Genomic DNA, 11,943 nt, shown 5'->3' with positions numbered 1-11,943 from the left:
AAATGTGTACAGTTTTTTTTTCAGTATTTCTGATGAAGCATATGCTTAAATCTGTCTTTTGGGTACTTTATTTCCCAAGAGTAAATTTTCTGGACATTTCCTAAAACTAAGGATGTAGGCAAAAAACAACTCCTTTCAAATTTTTACTTTTATATCCAAATAGGTCACAAAGACAAAATCTGATTTCACCACAAGTAGAAAAAAATAGTCGATGCTAAATTTTCAGCCTAAAAAAAGTAATGTTCCAAACATAGAACTGGACAGTAATATGAGAGAAACTGTACTGTTCCAATAACAAAGTGATTGGCCAGGTACCATCTGCCTGTTGTATATCCCTCCAACATTATACTACACCTGGGCTATTAAAAAATGACCACACCAACATGAGAGATTTAGCAGCAACTACTCTGGCTGTGTTCCCACATTTCTTTATAACCTCTCTGGATCATATTTTTCTTCCCAGAATGGAAATGACAGAGAAGAAACTGTTGCAGTGACTTACTTCATGTAGAGCCTGGACTTACTCCCATGCACCACAGCTAAGGGGATCAGAGAACCTTTCTGCCCATTGTTGGCCAGCAGAAGTAGTTGGTGATTTGCTCAAAGTAAGCTTTGTGCTCTTATTTGGTTGTGTCTAGACAGCCGAATCCTTTGCTGCTATCCAAGGAATGTGCAGCTAATGTCAGTGATTTATTTACAGAAAAGCATTAGTTCTTGAGCATAGCCTTAACACAAACAGTGCAAAGTGTAGAAGAAATGAGGCAGGGGATCATCCCTGAGCAAGGTGCCTATTTACTACAGAGACTTCAGAGCCTACAGAGCTCCAGGAGAATATAAAAAAGACCAAAGCTATTTAAAATCTCACTAATGAAAAAGGTAGTTAATATTTGGTATGAGAACCACAGGAGGGGTTTGGTAAAGGTGCATTTTAGACATATAAACACCTATGAAACACCTTCCAAAAATTACAAGCAGAAGAAGCAGAGCTACCTTCTGTTCTCCACTAGCAAATGGAACTGTCTTCTGATAAAGATTTATGAGCTGTCTTGAGTAATTCTATTTGTAGTCAATCGGTGTTTAGAATAAGCAAAAATGGCAACCTGAAAGGTCAGTCTGAGGAAAAAAAAACAAAACACATTAGAGTATTTGAGAGAGTATTTGAGAATGGAAACAAATATCCAGACAATAGTTCAGTTGCTATAACCTTGATGGAGTTATGGCAACTTATAGAAATGACATATAATCTAATGACACATCTTTGATGACATCTGAGGGAGAAAAGTTGATTATTAGTATTGTAAACTAGAACTAATCGCATATAAGCCCAGATGACTTTCTCATAGAGTTGAGCAGATGTAAATAATTTAAGTCAGATAGTGAACATTACCTTTATTTATCGCTGTGCAAGAAGAAACACAGAAAGGATAATTGAGTTACCCACAGCCACACAAGGAAGGTTAAATATGGCTGTTATTTTCTAGGTTAAGGGTGGAGGCAGCAAACCAGAGAGTGCGATGCTTGATGGTAGATAGAATCCCAACTTTGCAGTAGCTTTGCTTTTAACTCGGCAATGCATTTGGCATATTGTCTATCCTATACATCAAGTTCAGGAAGACAATATGAACAGTTTCTAACTCTACCTCATAAACTTCCCTGAACAGGCACTGGAGTTACAATAACATCTTTGTTGGCAAACATTTCCAGGCACTGTAAATCTGTCTGAGTCTACAGAAGAGATGGCTGATGTGCAAATCTCTAAGTCACTGTTGTTAAAAAACAGAGCCCCTGTTCATCCATCTTGGGCCTTATTTTATAGCACACCATATAAATGAGAACTTAAAATAGTTCTTTATCCTTCCAAAGTGCACAGTCACTGAAAAGGATAACACAAGTTTACCCTTGGGAACCTGAATCAGCTGAGAAAAGAGCAACTGACGGACACATCTATGCTTGCCTTTGCCTTTCCCTATCCAGGGGTAGCCTCTGACACTTTTGTGTCAGTGAGCATTTACTCGCTTAAGAAATTGAACCTACTCACACAAATGTTCACCAGACTGAGTCAAGGAGTTACAGTTCTTATCACTTAGCAATGGGGAAGCAACACGGTAGTGTACAGAAATGTTCCCAAGGAATGCAATAACATGAACTGGAATGATCTGGCTCCTTACCACATGAGGCCGTGGAGAGAAAAATTGCTATTCTTCCCTGCCTGTAACCATTCAGGAGGATATGTGTTGATCCTTTGTTATCTGTGCAGTAAGCATGCATTTATTAGTAATAGCAAAAAGACTTTTCTCATTCATGGTTTTGAAAGCTGCTTTGACATTAGGGCTAGATTGAGAGGACTACCACTTTATGAAGAGCTTTAAGGTTTTGAAAGATTTTCCCAAATCTTTCAAATCCCAAAGCAAGCAAAATTTATTGTAGCTAATGACCTGGAAATTGAACAAAAATGTCAGAGAGTTAGGGCTATTGACTACCATAGAGCTTTTTTACTCCTTTCTCTTCAGTAATATTATTCTGGATCAGAAAAACTTTCCAGGTGAGACATTCATCACAATCTAGATATCTACATAAAGCTTGATGGGTTGAAGAAAATGTAATTTTTCAGTGAAAACAAAAAGCATCTTTTTTTTTTTCTTTCTTTTTTTTCTTTTTAAATTTACTTTTATTATTATTAGTCCCAGCAGCTCTACTGCAGAGCCATATTTAGCAATGCTTGATTGTAAGGTGTTTGGATTTGGCAGGGAATGGCTATGATGCACTTTCCTCAGGGCCTGGGAAAAAGAAACAGACTGCAAAGACAGCTTTCACAAGCTGCTTTGAAAGGTGATGTGTAATTATAGAGGCTGGCAATGAAAGGCAGAGCAGCCTCCAGGGATACCCCTTTTCCATTCTGCCTCTTGCAGGGATTCTTGATTCTACAGTCAAGTTCTATCATGTCCTGAGCAAGAAGCTCGGTCAGCAGTGAGTGAAATAGCTTGCATCATCTTTCTCCAAGTACAGCTAAACTATTAAAAAGAAGCAGGTCTAAGCTTCTTCTTTTTTTTTTTCTTTTTTTTTTTTTTTCTTGATAGACATGATTCATAAATGTCATAGAAAGGAGAAACCAATAAAAAGCTATTTCTACACTATAGCTTTTGAGCTTCCCTTTTAAGGATCCATGTTTTGAGCACATAGGTAGTGAGTCCACAGCTGTTGTTAATAGTGCTATTATAATTAATTATTATTATTATTATAACAACCTTGCATTTAGGGCACCTTACATCCATTCTATGAACAGTCTTAAGTATACAGCAAATCTGTGCGATGATGACTAAAAGCTTTGTGCTTCTAAAAGCTCAGCACTAGGGCCACCTGCAGAGTTTCCTGAGAAATGTACTCTGCTTCCACAGATTGTTCTCAAAACCAGTATTGGCTTCCCACAGCCAGACCTATTCGTATAAGTGCTAAAACTTACTTGTACCAGTGCACCCTTTCCCTTTGTTCTATGCAGCCCTGCAGTACTTCTGGTTGCAGAGTAGGAAGAGAAGCACTACAGAGCTTTCAGAAACTTCATTTTTGTCCATCAGCAGCACCGTCATTGCTAAATTTTATATCAAATCCAGTGCAGGTTTTAATCTTAAACCTAACCCTGTAATGAGCTTGAAAACTTCCAAAAAAATCTGGACGTCACCATTTCCCTCTCGCCTGTGCAACTATTTCAGAGATAGGTAATATGTATTACATTTTCTTTAAAACAATACCAAAAAAATGGCTTGTCTACAGGACAGAATTAACAGGAAGAATGAGGAAAGAGATGGGCCAGGAAATGTCAAAGCAAAGGAGAATGCATTGCATCTTAAAAAGACTTTTAGATTTGTTACTTTTAATTGCCATTTCCAAATTAAAACTGAAGCTGTTCAGCTGAAACGTATTCTGGTATGTGGCAATCAGTTTTGTATATGTTATTAGTTCAGAACTCTGTAAGGGTCATTTACTTTGTATTATAGTAGACAGCCCTAGCTGGAAATGCAGAATGCTCCCAAATCTTCTCCTGGTTCTTCTTACAGGAGTGCAGAATTCTGCAAAAGACCCTCCAGAATTTACATTTGCATTACATATAGAAATAGATGGGAATGGAGTTTCTGTCACATTTATACATTTCATCACCTGTTTACTTTCCAGATTGAGACAAGAGGTCAAAACACATTGTAGAACAGAAATTATAATTATATATTCAGAAACAGTAAGCTGATTTCTTTTTTTTTTTTTTTTTCCTTTCTTTTTCTTTCTTTCTTTTTTTTTTTTTTCTTGAATAAGAGGAATGTTGATATTCTACTAACTAGTTGAATTTACTTGGTGCAAAAACCAAAGGAGAAATCAAAAATCAACTACTATCAGTGTATTTAATATATGCTAAACATTAAGGAATAATAATAATAGGTGTTTTAAATTCAGTAACTCTTCCAGGATTTGTAGATAAAATTAATTGAATGTGGGTCTAACAATGCTGTATCCTTTTAAGACACCACCCAGTTTTCATACCTGCAGCTTGTCACGTTTAGGAGGTGTAAATGTATACATTAGTCAACATGCCTGCTATAAATTATCCCACTACTGTTGTGTTGAAATAAATAGTTCAGCATAAAACAAAGGAGTCCTGATGTTTGTCCTTACCATCACAAGAGACGTGTCTTTAAACACACAGTGAAAAAAAGACACTTAAGTTTAAATAGCCAGTCAGAGCAAAAGGTGATTGTTAAAAAGATTTTTTTCCTCTTTGATTCTACACCTTGTGAATAACTTGTGCAGTTGAAGTTGTGTATTAAGTATATTACATCATGTAAGTGAGAGCTGAGAGTATACTATTTTAAATTAGTTTAATTGATTTTATTCTGTTGTACCTGAAATAATTGCAAAAGTTTCTCTGGAATCAACTGTTTAATATGTAAAGTATGTTGGGGCATTTTACTGTGTGAAATTATATTTTTAAAAAGTAAGCATTTTATATATATTTTAAACACTTTTGAAGCTGCTTGCAAGTAAGAATGGTTTCTCAATGTTCAATATCCTGTCTTAGTAGAAATGGTGATTGTATTTGGAAGAAAGACAATGTTATAAGAGTAACTAAGAATAACTACATGGTAAGCCTAGATGAAAATAGGAATGATATGGGTGGAGGATTAAAATAAGGATAGGGTAACTAGTAATGACATAAAATACCAGACATCTAAATTTAGGATAGTTTTGAATGTTCCATGCTTTATTTTCATTGGCTTTCATGTTGTGTTTCATAGAGGTTATCTGAATGGAGCTAAGGGCCTATAGTAAGGATGGTCTGACTTCACATACAACTATTTTAGTTTTGTTTGTTTGTTTGTTTTCCTACAAGTTGTAAACAGAATAAAAATAGTAATTCCCATAACTTCCATTTCACTAATATATGGCTGTCACAACAGTCTATGCTGTGGCAGTGGTATGTGCATTTGTAATTAGCTATTAAATTCAAAAGGAAAAGTATTCTCACATAATTTGACCTTTTTCTGTTTTGTGAATTGTTTGAGCATTTAATGCAGAGATAGTATTTCCCACAGTATTATCTGATGATCATTTCTCTTTCTGCAGCCTGTTCCCTAGAAGTTTGCTTTGTAAAGTTTGTACTGGAACTTCATATTTTTCTGATTGAAGAAAGGATGCAGCGTACATTTCTATTCCTCACTAATTTATGCCCTGATTCCCAAAACAGAAGGGGCTTGGTGCTCAGAACGAGCACACCAAAAATAGATTAGAAGAAGGGAAGAATGAATGAAGCTGTATTCTGCTCTGCCATTCCTTATTTTGGGTGTTATCCTACAAGCTGAGACAGGCCTGACGCTAGCCTCGTGAAGGTTATTCATCTGGTTGGAAAAACCACCTAAGCTCCCACAGTCAGTGGAGAAAGACAGGCATTTCTGGACGATTCTTCTTCCTTCGCTAAGACAAATAACTGTTTTACTCGCAGGAAGGTCCTCTTAGAACTGTCCATAATGCAAGACTCAAAGATTAGCTCAGACTGCAGGCCTCTGTTTCCAATGGTTAAATCTAGGTGAGAGGAATCTTACCTTCCATGAAATAATGCCATACAAGTATAAAAAAGCATTGTTTAGATTCACACTAGGAAAATTTGAGATCCAAAACCAGTTTTTCTAATGAGTCTTCTATTACTATGCACCCAGTGAAACATATATACAGGAAGTGTTTTCCCCTACTCATCACTACCAAGGGTTTTATGTGTTTTCTGCCCCTCTCCCACTGTCCCTAACTATTTGCTGAAGATTCCTTGCAAAGTTAATTCAGTAGGAGATGAAAGACAAATACACAAATCTACCTGAATAGCAACATTAGAAAGAACAAGATTCACAGCTGCTTCTTGGCACAGTGTTCTGCCTCCATCCTTATAAAAAGCTCAGTTCAGCTTTGGGGTTTGATATTCATTACAAGCAATTCCTTTCTGAAGAGTAAGGATAGATGTGAATTACCTGACATAATCCTCTATCTCAGTGATCAATTTTTTTTTTTTTTTCCAAGATCCTAGTGCCCGATACCAAAGAGAAAACTTGTAAAGACTGGAGATAGAAGGTTGGGTATTACTTGAAGATCAGTCTATTGCAATGGCAATTTCTTGTTCAAAAAACCTGAATAAATTTAGATTTCAGTATCTTCATATTATTAAAGTGAACATATTTATTTGAGCTTAATCCAAGTGATGTTAAATTGCTTCCTTAAGTGGAACTGGAAGGAAGAATATCACTTCAGAAGGATCTTGTGTCTGTTTTCTGGGAAAATGGTCAGAACACTGAAAGATCACAATGAGGGTACATGGAATGTGGAGAAAAAAGTAGGAAAAGAAGACCTGAAAGGATTCAGGTGAACAGGGTATGTATACAAACAAAATGAATCACCAAGACTTTCAAGTTTTTTTGTCTTTTAGGTGCCTGAGTTGTTATAGTAAAGAGATAGAATCATATGCAATTTAAAAACATATTCAAAAAATTGTCTGGTGGCTATTATGGAATTTAGAATTGTTTCTTCTTTTCTTTGTGCAAATCTTTTTACCAACTTTATTACTCATTTAATAGAGGTAACAAAAATATTCTTCAAATAGTTCTGTTTTATACTCTATACCTGCATAAGCACATGCGTATATGTGTGTCTATATCTTTAACAATGCTGATAGGTGGTCAGAGAATTTTTGATAAAATGTTGACATAATATATCCAGTCTATAGTGTGTTTAAAAAAAAAAAAAAAAAAAAAAAAAAGAGAGAGAGAGAGATTTTGGGATCATTATGGATTTACATTTTCCCTTGGTACCTGCTCCTGAAACATGTATGTGTGGACATATCTTTAATGATGCTGGTAGGTGGTCAGAGAATTTTTGAAAAAATGTTGATATAATCTATATGGTCTATGGTGTATTTAAAAATAAAAAGACAGAGAGAGCAGTTTTTGGATGATGAAGGATTTACATTTTCCCTTGAGACCTGCTCCTGCAACTTGAAAATCTCTTTGTTTCAATGTTTTGACAAAGATGGTGGGGTGTGTGGTTTAAAGAGGCAGATAAAATCCTGAAGATCAAAAAGGAAGCATTTTTTACATTTCATGATCACTGTATAAATGAACTTTCATACTTAGGAAATCAAAATTTGGCAGGAAGATAGAGATTAAGTACTTTTTTTTCTCTCTTTTTTTTTTTTTTTCCTAGCATTTGAAAATGAAAGACTACTACAAAATTTTAAATTGTTTAATATAATTCTGTTGTATGTGCCATGAAAGGGAATAGTTGTATAGAACAAATTTATCTATGAAAATAACTTGCTACTGCACTGGTGCTAGACAAAGATGGGAAATAAGTCATAGCAAATACCTTACTCTCAATAATTTCTATAATATTTCTTTCTTATTTTAACTGAAACATTTTCTTTACTGTGACATTTAATTTTTTTTATTTAGCAGATTATATGAATTGTGTGATGAGCTGATAGATCTGTATTTCCAGGTCTTGAAACTAAGGAACAGAAACAATAGCAGTTTTGCAAGCATCCAACATGATCTCAAATATGGCAGTTTTTGCTCCATAAAAGCAATTAAAAACATTGATTTTAGTATCTTTGCTGCTCCCAGTAATGCCTCTTTTTGCTCTCTTTGTTAAATAGAATTTATGATGAGTTTTTCTTCCAGTTCTCTCCTTAAAGAGTGATTCTTGCTGCTTCTGTGTTTGTTAATTGTTTGTTATTTGATTTTGTTGTCCTAAAGAACTGTGGCATTTTCAAAGTCCCTGGCTTCCATTCCCTGTGGTTCCCGATGCTTTCAGAGTCTCTTTGTATCTGGTGGAGCCCCAACAGTTGCCTCTCGCCCTTATGGTACTGTAAGACCATGTGCAGCTGCAGAGTGCGTAGGGGGCTATATAGTTCCCAATAAACACTTGTCTCCAGAAAAGTAGTAGTTACCCCCTTTCTTAAGTGTACTGTAAATAAGTTTTAAATTACTTTATCCATTAGAATTTAAAGATATTTCATGTTAGTAGCACTTCACATCTCACTTTCCTTTTTTAAGCTGAAAGGTCTCTTGAAACCGTAAGCATCATACGCTTTCTCCTAAAATATTCCATTTTCATCACAGGGAAAAATGTCCTTATATTGCCTTCTAGCTTAAGAATAACAAAAGCCAAAACTTTTGGCATTGATTCATTCATCCAATAGACTGCAACAATACTCCTCAGGGCACTGCATGGTTGTGCCAGCCCATAGGGAAATGAAAGAATTTGCACTGATTTTTCCTTGTGATCCCTTCCTCGGAGGCCCTTGACCACCTCCCTCCTGATTCTTGTGGGGTGGAAGTGTTTCTTACATTTCTATTGGGAACTGGCTCATACTCAAAACAAGGAGAACCCTGGTGAGTCTGAATGAAATCCTGTTGTATCAGTGTCCATTGTGTGTCAGCATGTTCTAGCAGCAAAGCAGTGAATGTTGTAACATTTGAAAGTATTTAGACAAATGTGAAAGATTATTATTATTTTGGCTGGATGTTTTCTAACTCCCTTCTGTTTTCCTTCTGGGCTCACTTTCAGGCTTATAACAATAACTGAAAATATGAGGGCAGTATCTGACCTGCTTGCACTGGATTATTCCATTCCAGAAAGACAAAGACATAATCCTCAAATGTGAGGAAACAGGCAAAAAGAAGGACAGAGCTTTTAGAGATACTAATGATACTAGTAATACCAATTTTCTACATTAAAACCCACTGTACGGTGTTTCAGAGCTCTCTTCAACATTTTTTTTCCAATTTCTTTTATACCTTTATGAATATTTATTTTAATTTCAGAACAGTAGGAAATTGACAGTCTTCCATTTACTTACTACCTTAATTCTCCAGTTGTAAGGACAGGCAAGATTTATAAGTGCGAAGCCCTAGTAACAACACGAAATTATTTACACACTTTATTTTCAAATGGAAAACAGGGCAATTATGTCAAGGTTTTTGTCACCATTTGCCCAGCAAGGCTTGAGGTGAGTGGAAAGACTAAGCAATCCAGCCAGTTCCAAAGCTGACAGCAGCTTTTCCAGTGTTTAGGATCTTGCAGCAGATGCTATGAAAGTACCAAATAGAGGGTTTAGCTGTGTAATTCCTGTTGAGGGATTTCTTGAAACAGCAAAAATCCCATGGCTTGCTGTAGCTGAGCAAACCAAGCTACCAGGGCAACTATGAGAAGTTCCCATGACAGTGTTCCCACATCGCCCAATTGAGGAATTCAGAAAAATATTGTTACCAGTAGCTGGCTTCAAGGACAAGGTCTATGTGACTGCTAATCACAAGGGGGTTGTTTTCTTGCAGGTGGGGTTGTTTTCTTGTAGTTTTTTGTCTGAGTGCTTTTGACCAATAATCTTGTGTGAAACACTGTCCACCCCTGTTAAGTTCACTATAAAAGTTAGGCTATTCGGGCAATAAAATGGAGCATGATCTGACTCTGCTGGTGTCTGTCGTGCTTTCAGCCGTGCTTCCTGCAACAAATTCCCATTAATTTAATTGCTGTTTTGTAGCTAAATACCCTAGATAGCTCTGAATATCTCAGCTTCTATTACCATAAGACAAGGATTAAAATCATTATCCTGATTTCAGAAGACTGAAATATTCTTTCATGTAAAATAAATGACACTTGCAGTAAGGACCATAAGAGTAGGCAACTCCTTTACTTTGAAATCTACTTTTGTTCTGTTACAAGAGGCAAAACTGTCTTTTTCTGTATGTAGTTATGTGATAACATTTTAAAATGTTCAGTTAGAACACAAGAGGATAACATACAGTATGAAATGAATGAAAAGAAGAATTATGTCTTTAAGAAGAGAAGGAAAAGGAATGGCTTATCATCTTCCCCAAAGGTGACAGTTTTATTGAAAAGAAAGCTTTCTATAGTTTCAGCCAATGTAGCATTTCAAGCAGATGAATGCACTTCTGTGCTTTAGAATTTGAGTAATTTGTAGCAGAGTACCATGGAACCAAATCAAGCTTCAAAGAGCTACAAATTTTGGTGCACATACAGAAGAAATACGTGCTCAGAGAACATGAAGTTTATATACTACATAGGTATTTATGCCATATACACACAAATGGCAATACACACCTTGCCTTGCCTTGCCTTGCCTTGCCTTGCCTTGCCTAAAAAGAACATAGTAAGAATGTAAAGGTATGATAAGAAGTTATGTTAGTATCAGGAGCGCAGGTGTTTTGACTGTCCTCCTTCTCAGGGACTCAGAGTTCAACAGAGGGTGCAAGCAGAACTCTTGCTAGCATTGGCATTTGGGTCTGCTCAGGGTGTACAGTTTATTTGGTTTCCAGGAGGTCCAGTCCACTGCCCTTTTAACTCGGCAGACTATGAATCAAGGTAGCCATCAGTCTCCCATCATACTGAACAATGTTTAAGTAGATCACTTGTACTTATAACCCAGATAGCTTTTAGCTACAGTCATTAGACAATTCTGCCTCCAAACATCATAAAATACAAAGAATGACTCCTCCAAAGAACAACATATTTTAAAATAAATGATACATTAAACTACAGTATTTTCAATCCCTGGCATTTGATTTCAAGAGTCATTCAGATTCAGTCATTCATACTCCTGACTTGAACTGCTTTAAGCTTGCATTGGACCAAGGAGTATGTCAGGAATATGATCACATCAGTTATGCTTTCCTTCCAGATTCTGGATGTGCTTTCATGAGCCCACTTAATTAGTTACCGTGCCCCTAGCATAGAAAAGATAATTGCCATCATGAGTCAGGCATTAAGTGGGATCTAGAAATACCCCAGGAGGCATCGAGGTTTCTCAGATTTTCAATATCTGACGCTGCATGGCTATTGTGGGGTTTGTAAGGATTTGTAATTTCCTCTAGAAATGAAATGAGGTGGAATATATCTCAGCTACTCATAACAAAGTAAAGGCTTGGGAGGCCCAGTTCCAGCTCTACAGAGATACATCTTGGTTTTCCCCTCTTCCTTCCACAGTTTTTTTCCAATGTTAATTCCTTTCTGCTTTTTCTGATGCAGGAACCATTTTTATGCTGATAAAACACAAAAAGTTCTTTCTCATTTCATACATACCAGTGAGGTTTTAGCCCTGTTCATTTCCATGAATGGTTAAATCAATGTATTTTGAAGGGTAGACAAACTCTGTTGCCTCCTGCTGTCAGTTTTTGCCTTTTCCACAGAGGTTTTTGCTAAATCCAGCTGATTCTTTCTCTAAAATATATTCAGATTAATTTGATGTCTTTAGGTTACCAGTCTACTCCAGGTACCTCTGGTTCAAGGCCTCTTTTGCAAAGACTCACCTTCATCCCTAGACCAAGTAGTGCAAAATTGTTCAAATCCAAATTACTCAGAGCTAGTCCCATCTACCATGGATTGAACTCAACCACATGACAT

This window comes from Anas acuta, chromosome 3 (genome assembly GCF_963932015.1).
Source record: "Anas acuta chromosome 3, bAnaAcu1.1, whole genome shotgun sequence".
NCBI classification, from domain to species: domain Eukaryota; kingdom Metazoa; phylum Chordata; class Aves; order Anseriformes; family Anatidae; genus Anas; species Anas acuta.
This window is presented reverse-complemented; position numbering follows the sequence as displayed.